Raw genomic sequence first — 13,139 nt, 5'->3', positions numbered from 1 at the left:
GTAAAAAAACAAAAACAAAAACAAAAAAAAACAAGCATAAGTAGTTAAAAAAAACCCTTAATAAAAGTGATTAATAATCACTAATAGCTTATAGCTTAAATGATCATTTAAACTATATTCTATTACTTCAGGAGATATATCACTGTTATTGTACTGACTCCTTTATACTTGGAAAGAAAAAAAGAAAAATGGCTTTGTTTTTACAGGACAAGTACTTAAGCACAGGTCTGAAAACCAGAAAGAGTTTCTGTCCCAGAAGACTGAGCAGATTAATCCTGAAGCATTTTTCTAAATTACCCCATAAATCAAAGCAAAGATTAGGATGAAGTTCTATGAATCAACATCAGGGTCATAGCCTAGGTCTAGAGGAGGGGGAAAAAAATGCCAGGTAACCAGAAACAGTGAGCCAGTTGTCAGCCTAGGAACATGGCAGATGGTTAAAGTCAGAAGTCACGCAAGTAGCTTAAGAGCCAAGGTCCAAACCACAAGGCAGAAGTTAGGAGAGAAACACAACTGGGCGCCATCCCCCAAGCAGGGAACGGAAGCCAAGTAGAGGTGCCTGGTCACAGAACCCAAGGGCAGTTGCTGAAACAACAGAGCTTCCTTGTCTCTTGCCCTTTTAAGAAGGCAATAGAAGATAATTAATGTCTGTGCCTCTTTGGCTTATGATCAAATTAGAGGCAAGTATGGTCTGATTGAGAGTTTGCACCTGTCCAACAAGATCTGGATTCCCTGGAACGTGAGCGTGTAGGCGGGTCCGAAGAAATCAGACAGACTGAATGCTCTTGAACCAACTCACCTTGGCCGGGTCACTTTCCCTGCGTGATTTCCTTATTTTCAGGACAGAAGAAAGACAACCAGGAATTCGAATTGTTATGCATGGCAAGTGCTGACTTCTTTTAAATAACATTTCCTGTATTATGTCTAGTTAGTGGCATTAAGGACGGTGATCCAGTTCTCTCCTCGGGGAAGTAGACTAATGGATCTGTTTACTCCTTTGATTCAAACCAATAAGAGAAACAACAGGTGAAGGGAAAATGGTTTAACAGGGCGGTTTTAATGCATGTCCATATTACCCTAAGAACACACTTGCTTTTCCTTGGCCCCTCCCTCTTCCTGATTTTCTACTCCTATCTTTAGCGTTTGCAGAGAGAAGTCATGCCCACCCTTTGTTCTCCTGGGATCCTAAGGAGAGACAAGCCCCAGAGCTCCAGACGGTGGGCTCCCAGCAGATCAACAAGTGGAACTTCTACATGCCTCCTGGGTGATGGTATTAAGCTAATGATCTTCTCTGACAGGAAGCTTTTTTCCCCGATACTGTCTAAATTTTCCACTTCCTAACTCCTTTTACTGTTCACTCCCATGGTTATCACTTTGTGCACTGGAAAACAATACCATCCCCCTTGTTAATTTTCTATTTTTAGACTTGGTTTAATCAGTCTATATAGTCAGATGGTTTATATTTAGCTCCTCTCAAGTGGCTTCCATTAGTCACTAAACCTCGTCATTCCCTTAGTCATTTTGGTTGGTTGGATGGTTGGTTGGTTGGTTGGTTGGTTGGTTTTCAAGATCATTGACCTAAAAAATAAAACAGCATTTCCAGGGATAGCTCATAAGGGTGGGATCAGATACTTTAGTCTATACTCTAAAAAGAGTCTACTTATTCCTCGGACACTAATCTAATTTTTTATTCTTTTTCTTTCTTTTTTTTTTTTTTTCATTCTTTTTCAAGCCATTATCTCCTTTAGTCTTGTGTAGTTAGTTTTGAGTTCCTTGTATCCATGATACTTTCCTATCTGGGAGAAGAGTTTCTGGGCTCTGTTGTTATCCCTGAAACTTAGCACCATGCCTGGCACATTGCTGGAAATCAAGATACACTTGACAAATAAATGAATAAATAAATGTTTTAAACCTTGCTGGTAAGAATTATTTCTGAAGGCAGTGGAAATTTCTGAGTTAATTTTTTTCTTGACTTATAACCTGCTTCTATTTTCTCCTGTTTTTCCTATTTAACACCTCCTAGTGTTTTTGCTTCAATTTATATGTTATTAGACTATTAGAGAAGAATTTCATCCTGTACAAGAATTTATGTGCATATTTTTGCATAATGTTTCTTGAGCCACATGCCTTGAAGTGATTCTTGCCATAGGATTTCTTGCCTGGTAAGTGACTTGGAAATCATCTAGTCTCATTCCAACACTTTATAGACGTGAAACCTGATACCTAGAGAAGATAACAGACTTCTCAGATTGCAGGAGATATGGTTATGATTCAAAAGCTTTGTACTATAATTTTTCCTTTTGTTCACACTTTATTCTTGTACTGAAAGATGACCCCATGTTCTGTGTAATGGCCAACTTTCTCACATCACTCAAGTACACATTTTTCTCTTACATTTGGAAATGTAGCTCCTGTTTAATGGGCTAATCTCTACCTGGGACTCAAACTCTACAAATTGCAGACTCTCTGGCAACTCACTGCTGATTGCTGAGTTCTCCCAGAAGCCTGAAGCTTATAATTTCAGAGAGATTGAAGTTGACTTTTTAGGGTTTTGACACCACTGTAGGTCCATAACCAGCATCCAGCTGAAGTTCTTACTGTGGTCTCTTTTCTACACAAAACTATTTTCCTCGGTGCATTTGACTTCTGCATGGAATTTTGAGGTTGGTCACATGGTGGCGCTGTAGCTAGCAGCTTTTCTTGTGTATTTTTCCATTGCCTTAGCTTTGTTTTTAAATTACGGATTTGAATATGTGCATCTTTTAAATTCAGCTGCAGGTGAAATGATTTAATGGCTCTTGACTTCTAGATTAATTTTAAACATTAGAAACATTGCAAAAACAGACTCTTGCTAATAATGATCATTATCGTAATGGCTGGGGGCATAATCATTTACCAACATTAACCAAGTGATTAAAATCCGCCATGAGTTTAATTTGAAAAGATTTAAGTTCCTTTGCAATAAATGGCTAATGATATTAGCTTCATCTTTGTGAGGCCAAAATTTATCATTATATGACTTTGTACTTCCACTGCTTGATAGAAACCCACTCTTGTTAACACAGGTCATATTATACTTATTGTTTACCAAGCACGTGGCGTTCCCTATATTGGTACTGAATTGGGCCATATGGTGCATCACGTACAGGCAATGATCACTCTTTTATGGCCCTGCTATTTGATAATTTATTATTTCACAAGGCAAGTGACCTTAGCAGATGTTAAGATTAATTACCATGGTCAGGAAAACCTGTAGGGAAGGGTTTATGACTCATTTTTATTAAAACTAGATAGGATATTTGTAATACCTACATCTTTTTTTGATATGATATTCTCCTAGCTTTGTAGTGATGCCTTTAAAAAGTGTCTAATCTAAAATTTTGCAGTAACTATTAAGAAATATTTTGTGTTTACTGACAAAAGAAAAAGAAAAAAAGAAAGGTTCAGTGTTAAATATGTTTCCAAAAAGAACCTGCCTCTGGACTTTAAGTTTACTCACCTCCTCATTTTTTCCTTTGATGAATCATGAACAAAATCTTGACGTTGAAGAATATATTATCCAGAAGATACCCCACAAGGGTATCTTGAAGGATGATAATCTTCCACAACAACAACAACAAAAATTAGAGAAGGAAAAAAAGAAAACCAAAAAACCACAGCAAACAACAACTACCCTAAACAAACTTTGGTAACATGGAAGGAAAAAAAATACTTCTTAATGGTTACTATTTCATTTCCAGAAGTTTTCCCCAAAGGAAGCAACCAAGTAAATATCTCTCACTGATTAATATTAGAAATAAGCCTTCCCCAGGCTCACTGGAGGTGTTAGCAATCTCTTCCTCAAAACCCATCAATGTTGTTGCTATTTCTATTTTTCAAAGAGGTAGAGACCCAAGATGGAGAATTAACATGCCAGAGATTGTTAAGTGAGTGGGTTGAAGGCATGTCAATTGGCCAATAAAATGCTAATGTGAAAAGTAAATACTTGCTCTCTATTCAGTTTCTAAACTCCAGTTCTTTACAATGTTAGCCCATAAGTAGGCTAAGAGGGTTAGGGTAGGTAAGAAATTAAAACAAACAAAAAAAATCACTCCGTGATTAGGAAAATCAGACAGTTTAAAACTCATACATAGAATTTGCTACAGTATTTTAATGAAGGAAAAGTCACAAATTTTTAAATGGCAAGCTTTGATAGCTTTACTGACTTAAGCTATTCATTCATTCATTCATTCATTCATTCATCCACTTATTTATTTAGAATAGCTGTGGAGCGCCTAACTCTAGAAAAGATGCTAGATGTTAGGCATCCTAGGAAGTTAGGATTGGCAGGATGGACACTAACGATTCACAGTACTACAATTCCTCCCCCAAATACTTGTGTTATCTCCCTAAATAACTCATCTTTTTGTTAAGATAAAGACAAAATACAGAACTTAGCATAGCATGTTAGAATGGAAGCAACCATAAGAAAGAATCTAGACAAGAAAAAATAGACTCAGAAATAAAATTACTTATCAAAGATCTCACAGCTAGACGGTAGCAAAAAATAAATTGAATACAAGCTTTTTGGAGTTCATCCCACTGTACAGCTTCCCAAAGACCTCTTAAACATCCCCTTTTGTATACCGGGAGTAATTATAATCCACAAACTATATATAAGAAGTGTGTCCTGAGATAGATTTTTTTTTTGTATCTGAGAGGTAACATAATAGAATGTAATAGTGATTTATGTTTGCCTTAATGTCTATCTCAATACAAATATCCAGTGAAATTTTATATGACTTGAAGATATGAAAATTGTGCTGCCTGGGTTTTATGGAGCTTCAATGATGACTCTAATGCTTTTATGGACTGAAATTTTTTCCTTCTCAAATATAGAAAGGGAGACAATACATCCTTCTATAAGAACTAATGGCTAAAAATTTGTCCTGTAGTTACAGATTTATTATGCCCAATAAAATTTCTAAAAAGTGCCCTGGTTGTTGCTGCAGTTATTGGAAAATTCTTTGCTCTGGTTATTTAGCGCCTTATGGCCAATAAAAGTGTGCAGGTCCCACATTTCTTTCCCTGCTTGTTAAGGTGTTTTTAATAATTATTTAAAATAACTTAAATATCCAAAACCAATTAAAACAGTATGTGAAGATGACATGAAATGGTAGAAAGACAAAATCCAGAATCTGTGCAGCAAAATGGAGGATCACGAACACCAACGGGTATCCAGCGGCCTGTCCATGAAAGCTTGTGTAATGGTCTGATCACTTATCTGCTTAATTTCCTGCCAGCCAGACATGATCGCATCAATTTCCTTTACAAGCAGCTATTACCATTTTGAAGGAAAGAGAAGTCATTTTAAACTTTACACACACAAAGACCAGGAGTTCGTTGAGTCCTTCTATGCGGAAGGAAGAACATCACCTTCCATGTCTGGAAAGTTTAATTTTGAAGAGTTTGGAGCACTCCACATGGAGAGAGGGATCTCACAAAAGCCTTAAAAAATGTCAGAAATTAAAACATGTTTTTGTTTTGTTTTGGCATTTTATAGACAGAAACTTTGCCAAGGAAAGAGAATTTAAGAATTTTTTTTTTTTTAAATCCCCAAACAAAATGAAGGTCCACCCTTGTCTTCATAGCTATACTGCTTCCCTCCTCCAGGGGTAATAACAATTATATTGTTGTTTATGCGCTCTTTTTTTTTTTTTTTTTTGACAGTTCTTTGCTTTTCTTGCTCATTTTGCCACATTTCTAGAGAAATTATTTCACTTTGCCTGAATTTGAACTTTAGACAAATAGATTCACGTGTTCTCTTCAGTGATTTGCTTCCTTCACCCAGCATTCAATTGTTTCTAGGTTCATCCATGCTGACGCATGAAGTGTGAGTCTTGCCTTTGCGTCGTGGTATAATTTTCCATTACAATGGAAACTCCAGTGAAATTCATTTTCCACTCTGTGATTAGTGCATATTTAAGTTGCTTTCAGCATTTTGTTGTTGTGGACAAGACTTCTGTAGAGCATTCTTATACATGTTTCCAGCTGCACATGTGCAATGGTTTTTCTAGGTTATACACCTAAGAATGAAATTGCTGGGCCAGAAGGTATTTTTTCCAAAGTAGTAGCAATTACCCACCCAGAAGCAATGGGTAAGAACTCTGCTGCTCCAAAATGATATTTTCCAACTTTCAAAAAATTTGGCAAAAGAGTGAAAAAAAATGGCATTTCCTTGTGGTTTTAATTTGCATGTCTTTGATTTCTAACAAAGTTACCTATTTTTTGCCCACTTTCCTACTGCATTATTCATATTTTTCTATTGATTGTAGATTTTCTTTAAACACTCTAAATTCTATTCCTCTGTGGGTTATATGTTTATAAATATTTTCTGCCAGTTTGTGACATGTATTTTTCCTGGTTTAAATGGAAAACATTACAAATAGATGCTATTAACTTAAAATAGTCAAAATTTTCAGTCAGATGCTTTATAATTTGTATTTCTTCTGTCATCTTTAGGAAATTTTTCCATAACTGAAATGTTAAAATAAATTCTATTTTTTTAAATTCTAAAGTTTTCACTTTTGTTTCTAAGTCCTCAATCCATTTGGAATTGATTTTTAAGTATGATGGAAGGAAGGCATCCATTTTTAAATCTCTATGGAGATCTCTAACTAATCGGTACACTTTGTTCTACAACTTTGTATTTTTTTGATATAATCAGGAAAATATATGGGATGAGAAACTGAAAGAAATATGATTTGTAGGACTAGCTCTTTCAATGCAAGGGAAATTTTGGAATTAGAGAAGCTGGGTAAAGGAAATAAAATGTCTTTATTGAATCCTTTCCCCACTCACCTGCATTATTGCCAATTTGGTCATACATCCATCAGCTGTCCTTAGATGTCTCAGTTGGTTTCTGGGTATTATACACTCTTGCATCTATTTATATTAAAAAGTATATATCGACTGTTTATCATATAACAGGTAGTGTTCGATACTCTGGGGACACAGCAGTGAACAGCAAATAAGAAATCCCTGCCTTTGTGTAGTTCATATTATAGTGGGGAGACAGATGATAAAGAGATAATAGAGTAAACTGTATAGTATGTCAAAAGGTTCTAAGTCATGATGGGTAAATCTCTACTGAAAAAGAAAAGGAAATCAGAAGAGTGGTGGGGTGGGGAGAGAAGACATTGGTATTTTGTGTAAGAGTCCCCCCTTACTAAGGTGGCATTTAAACAGAAACCTAAAGGAGATGAGGTGAGGGAATGAGCTCTGTTGATACCCATTATATCAATGATAGGCCATTAGCTGTTGGCCTCTTTGTTCATTCTTGCATGAATACTACATTGTCTCAATGTCTATGGCTTTATAATAAATCTTAATGTTCACCCTGAGTCTTCTGTCTGTGAGTGTCTCTGGCACCGAGCTTCATCTTTTCCTAATAATATCCCTTGATATATGTAGTACATTTTTTTTTGATCCATTCATCTGTTGATGGGCATTTGGGTTATTTCCAATGTTTGGCTATTGTAAGTAATGCTGCTATGAACATTGGTTCATAAATCTCAGTCCTTGCTCTTAGTTCTCTTGGGTACATAATTAACCCAACGCCATAAAGGTTTTCTTCTAAGAGTTTTATTTTTTTAGTTCTAATGGTTAGATCTTTGAACCATTTTGTGTTAATTTTTGTATATGATGTAAAGTGTAAATGATTTTCTTAAAAGAAAGCATTTTCTAACTCTTGCTAGTATATAAATACAAAACAAGCATTTTTTACTTTTTTCTATATTACGATGGAAAGTGCAAAATCATAAGTATACAGCTCAACTAATTTTTACAAAGTGAACATATCTGTTTAATCCACACCCAGATCAAGAAACAAGTCATTTACTAAACACCTTAGAAGCACCCTCATCCTGTATCCTCTCCCAAACACTACTCACCCTAAGAGTAACCGATACCCTGATTTCATGTACGTATTGTGAAAGGATTCCAATATCCTCATTTCTAATGTCATGCATTAGATTTGCTGGTTTTGAAAGTCACAAAAATGAAATCATATTGTATGTACTCTTTATAATCTGACCTTTTTTTTTTGCTCAAAAATGTAAGATTCATCCAAATTGTAGCTTGCAATTGTAGTTCATTCCTCCTAACTATACAGCATTTCTTTATATGAAGATACCACATTTTATATATCCATTTTACTGTCGAGAAGCATTTAAGTAGTTTCCAGTTTCCAGCTGTTGCTTATAAGTGTTCCTATGAGTTTTTACGTGCATTCCCTTTAGTGAACACATATGCTCATTTCTGTAAGTACACACCTAGGAGTGGAATAACCACGTGGTAAGGTATATATATATCTCAGCAGCACTGCTATATATTGCCAAATGTTTTTCAAAGGTTTTACCTGGCACACTATTTTAATCCCTCTTAGAAGAATGAAAAGAATAGCTCTCTAGTGATGATTTCAGGATCTATAATAATGGGAAGCTCATAAGGATGTGGCGTATTCCTGAGCAAGGAGCCTTCCTAATTCAACCTCAATCATACCTGCTCAGAGGATCAGATGATGACCCATGATTACAACTCTGCCATTTTTGGTTATTGTTTGGGGGTTTTAGGTGGTGAACTATTGAAAAGATAAGTCAATTATAGAGAAGTGGTGAGATCTTTATGGAAATTCATGACCAGTTCTACAACTTTGTTGCTTTCATTTTTACATTAAATAGAAGTAAACTACTCACATACCTAACAAAAAGTTTGATGTTTGAGACATTTAGTTCTTTCAAGGCCAAACAAACCTTTATGGATGCAAAAGAAGATGGGAAAAGATTTCATAGACGATCCCTGCCTACATCTCCAGTCTTACCTCTCTTGAACTCTCCTGATGCCCCCTCTACTCCTGCTCTTCTGAACTGCTTTCATTTCCCCCAAAAGTGCTAAGTCGCTTCTGCTTCTATGCCTTTCTACAGATTACTCCACCTCTGCCTCGAATGTCCTGCCCTCTTCCTCCTCCACCTAACTTAAACACATAGTCCAGCTCTGGTTTCAGCCCCATCCTACTCAGGAAGCCATTCCTGAGGGAGGAGCCCTTTCTCTCCTCCTGAGATCCCGTTTTAGTCATTGTTCCAGTCTATGCTGTAAATGCCCATCTAGGCCTCTACCTCCCCAGCTACGAATTAGCAATTTGAGGGCAAAGACTGTGTATTCTTTATCATGGTGCTATGGACATCCAACTGACATTTTTTGGATAGACGAATTTTAAGTCTTCAGACTTTTTATACACCCTGGGTACCTCCGTGATGACTGCCCATTGCCAAGTTAAGAAGACGTGTCCTGAAGCCTGGGGTCCTAGGTGCTTCGCGCTCCTGGGAGTTACCTTCTTTCTGTGCTGGTCTCACCGGCACCTCTGCAGTTGTCGTTCTTTGCAGCTTTCATTATTTTCTGCCAACTTCTGATTACGTTACCATAGAAGAGGAGGGGGGGAGGGGGGGACTATGCTCAGAGATCTAAGGGTTAAAATAAGAAGAAAGTCTTGCATTCAGAAACGTGTGCTTCTGGAAATCTCCCTACCTCTTTGACTCTCTGAAACCTATTTGAGGCAGATGTATAGGATGGAAGGCCTGTTCCTTAATTAGGGAAACTTTCATGGGTTATGTATGTTGTCTTACACACCCTATTGCTGATAAATTGAGACTGTCCCAAATTTAAATCGTGTGCATTATGGGATGACTATGATATAGCTTCTTTTTCCTGGCAAGTTACACGGTAGACTTTGGAGCTTCATTTTTAGCCTTTCTGCCTTATAAGGAGTGCAGAAACTATACTCCTTACCCCAAAAGAGGCAGCCATTTTTTGGCTTGTCCTGCCAGGCAACTAGGGTAGTTTGTATCATTTTTCTGTTTCTTCCTGACCAGAAGCTGGCATCTATATGCCTTCTTGGGTCTCCTTATTACTGCTGCAGCTTTATTTCATCAGGATGTTGCAACTCTGATTTTTCTTGCTTCACTAAAGTGTGTGATTTGGTGGAACTGTATCAGCAATGACATCACCACCACATTCACTTTGGTGGTTGGCATCTTAAGTTATCAATGGAAGCATTGTGGAAAACCACACAGGGTCAAGGTCCGTCTTGTTCAGAAAGTTTGTACAGTACTTGGGCGGAGAATTCCCAAAGACCCAAAGCATGCTATGCTTTTCATAGCATGTAAAGAACCTCAAATATTATGTTCTTAAGTTCAGGACTACTATTAAACACTAGGCCCTACTCTTCTTTGGGGGTTGGGGTTGAGATAAATGCTGGAATACGTTCTCTTTAATGGTGTGTTACATCAGATAGAAATATCTGAGAACTAATTGTCCTCAATCTTGGCAGGCCACTGAGTTTCAGATACACCTATTGAAATGATAGGAATGAAACAGCCCTGAGAGTCTTAGTGGTTTCTTTGATGCAGTGAAATGCAAGAAACAAATGTTTCTTGTACAGCTCTGCAAAGATAAGGTGAACATAGAACTTACCGACGAGGCTAACTTCCAAAATTGACCAGGGATGGTAATCCTTTAAGACGTCAGAGGCACCTGTCAGTGTCAGCTTTGACAAATCAGTCACTTTGTGTCTTTACCAATCTTTGTGGAGAGGCGTTCCCCCACAGTTTTGCAAAATACCAGACAAGGGAACGGATTATGGGTGGATAAGGAGTTACCTGAAGGTTTACATGTGGAAGCTGATCAAGACCCACCTGCTATGACATATCTCCTTTATCACCTGCTGAAGAGAGCCTAGAGTTTCCAGCTTTTGAGACATTTGTTTGGGTTAAGATATAATCACCAAAAGGTTCCTACTGGAGGTTCCCCCTAGAGCATGTTGATAGAAAAAAGAAGGCCTCAGGCCTAGCCCTCTCACATCAAACTCATTAATAATCAGCATATCAATGTGCCGGCTTTGGTTTGGTTTGGCTTTATCTTTATGTGTAATTCATGGGCATCGCTTGGCGTTTTGGAAACCAGAGAAGAAGAAACCAGAAACAGAACAGGTAAGACTGAGTTCGTTCACTGCTTAGACACTTGGTCCATTTCTCCTTGGGGCAGCACTGACCCTGAGAACAGTCTTGAAGGAGAAAGAAATGGGGCACCCCAGATGGGACACTCCGGGACAGGAAGCAGGCAAGGATGGAGTTGCTGGGGAGGAGATGTAGAAGGCAGCTGACATGGACGCTACAATGATTTGGGGAGAAGAATCTGCAGAGAGAGCACAATCCCTCAGGCATAATGCTAACTTTGGCTTTTTTTTTTCTATTGTTGCTGAAATGGCTTCTATGTCCCACCAACTTTAAGATAGAATCTTTTTTTTTTAAGCGACAAAGAGAGCATTGTGAGTGGGAGGTCGAGGGTGGGCAGAGGGAGAGGGAGAGAGTATCCTAAACCCGACACAGGGCTTAATCTCACGACCCTGAGGTCATGACAAGAGTCAGACACTTAAGGGACTGAGCCACCCAGGTGTCCCTAGGGTGAAATCCTTTTTTTTTTTTTTCTCAGTTCAGGTTTAATAGAAATAACAAAAGATCAAAAGTGATGCCCCGCTACTGTACACATCAGTTGGCCTGTCCCATAGCACAGCTCAGGCCATTCTCTCCAGAGGAAGCAAGGCTGGCCTCCCCAACCCCTGCAGGAAAGGGCTGTCTTGTCCCGTACCACATCTGCAGAGTCTAAAGTCTTGTTTTAAGCATGACAATAGTACAAAAAAAGATTCTGTTTTCATGGATGCACACTACAGCCCGGCCCTAAAATGGCGAGGTGCTCACTTCTGCTTAGAGAATTATTCTTTGCTCTTCTGGACATCAGGCTTGATGGGATCACTGCCAGGCTTCCAGCCAGCTGGGCACACTTCCCCATGCTTGTCAGTGAACTGGAAGGCCTGAACCAGTCACAGAGTCTCATCCACAGAGCGGCCAACAGGAGGGTCATTTACGGTGATCTGCCGAAGGATACCTTTATCATCAATGATAAAGAGGCCCCTGAACCAGATGCCTTCATCAGCCTTTAAGACTCCATAGTCCTGAGCAACGGTACGCCTGGGGTCTGATACCAAGGGAATGTTCATGGGTCCCAGTCCTCCTTGTTCCTTGGGTGTGTTGATCCAAGCCAGGTGACAGAAATGAGAACCCACAGAAGCACCAATCACTTGACAGTTGAGTTTCTTAAATTCTTCTGCCCTTCACTGAAAGCAATGATCTCCGTGGGCACACAAAGGTGAAGTCAAGAGGATAAAAGAAGAATACGACGTATTTTCCTTTGTAATCAGATAGGCTGAGGTCTTTGAACTGGCCACCCGGCAGAATAGCCGTGGCTTTGAGGTTGGGAGCAGGATGCCCAATTTTGGCATTTCCTGAAGACATCCTGCTATGGGCAGCGCTGAAGAGACTAACCACCGAAGACCAGTCAGGAAGAAGATGCCCCTAAGGAGAAATCCTATTAAGCGCCTTAGAATGCTGGATGGTGAGTCCTGTGGGAACATTGAAACATCATTTTTCCGAGGAAGCTTTTAGATGCTGCTGCCCCAGGCGTTTGGAAAACAAATGTTCTAATTTAGAATTTAGGCTCTAATCAAATTGTTGGTTACCAAAGTCACAGCTACGTTTAAGATAACGGGCTTTTCCCATCTCTCTATTTGACTCAAAGGTCGTGACCTAACCTGCAAGCCAGCGACGGAGGTGAGCCATACGCCATACGACGGAATTCAAATGCAGAGTTCATTTGCTGTCTATAAAAGTGAGTTGCTGGAATTCTCTGAGACCTTAACGTATCTCTGGGTGGACGGATACTTTTGTACAGGCTTCCCAGGCAGGAAAATGTGTGGAGGCAAAAATGAGATGTTGCCATCAGAGCTCTTTATCTTGCTCTGCCTCCTTTCTAGATACAGGCCTAATCTGTGGAGCACAGTGTGGCTCATGTGTCGTTTGAAGGGGTTGCTTTTTCCGGAGAGGGAGATCAGTCTTTTTTAAATTTTTTTTTTCTTGGACAAAAGCTATAGATTCTGTTTTTCTTGTCACATTTTGTTTTATTTTAACCTTTTACAAGTGGGTTTTACAATAGTCTCGATTAAATACATATAAGGAAAACAACACATCTAAGTCTGGGACTCCTATCTC

The 13,139-nt window shown here is 38.7% G+C and overlaps 1 pseudogene; it reads right to left on the bottom strand.

Moving 5' to 3' along the window:
* Window positions 1–11,788: 11,788 nt before the first annotated feature.
* Window positions 11,789–12,386, bottom strand: LOC129498897 (peroxiredoxin-1-like; annotated as a pseudogene).
* Window positions 12,387–13,139: the final 753 nt, after the last annotated feature.

The sequence above is a fragment of the Nyctereutes procyonoides genome, unplaced genomic scaffold (genome assembly GCF_905146905.1).
Source record: "Nyctereutes procyonoides isolate TBG_1078 unplaced genomic scaffold, NYPRO_anot_genome, whole genome shotgun sequence".
Lineage (NCBI taxonomy): Eukaryota > Metazoa > Chordata > Mammalia > Carnivora > Canidae > Nyctereutes > Nyctereutes procyonoides.
The sequence above is the reverse complement of the archived record's forward strand: the minus strand, read 5'-3'. Positions and strand labels throughout refer to the sequence as shown.